Source organism: Penaeus monodon, chromosome 15 (genome assembly GCF_015228065.2).
Source record: "Penaeus monodon isolate SGIC_2016 chromosome 15, NSTDA_Pmon_1, whole genome shotgun sequence".
Taxonomy (NCBI): Eukaryota; Metazoa; Arthropoda; class Malacostraca; order Decapoda; family Penaeidae; genus Penaeus; species Penaeus monodon.
This window is the reverse complement of record NC_051400.1, coordinates 13,710,320-13,710,680: the sequence shown is the minus strand read 5'-3', so window position 1 is coordinate 13,710,680 and position 361 is coordinate 13,710,320.

Sequence of the window (361 nt, the reverse complement as noted above, 5' to 3'; positions counted from 1 at the left end):
ACGTAGTTACAGGAACGCATTGAGATTTCCCTTAAAAAAAAGGGAAACGGAAACGTCACTGCAAACACAAGTAAAAAAAAAGAAACACATTTAACTACCAGTATAAGCGTTAAGACAACTGACAAGGCACTCGCTTGACAAAAATAGTTGCTGACACGTAAGGAAAGATAGGAGTTGCCATAACACCGTTTGTGATAAGCGTTCACCTTCAAGGCGTGAGAGAAACGACGAAAGGGGGAAAAAGAAAAATAGAGAAAGGGTTGATCATTATGAAATATTCACAGCGAGCAGGTTAGCTCAGCTGATCCACGGAGAGAATGATAAATAAAGCGACTTGAGAGTTGCGATGATGGTGGTTTTA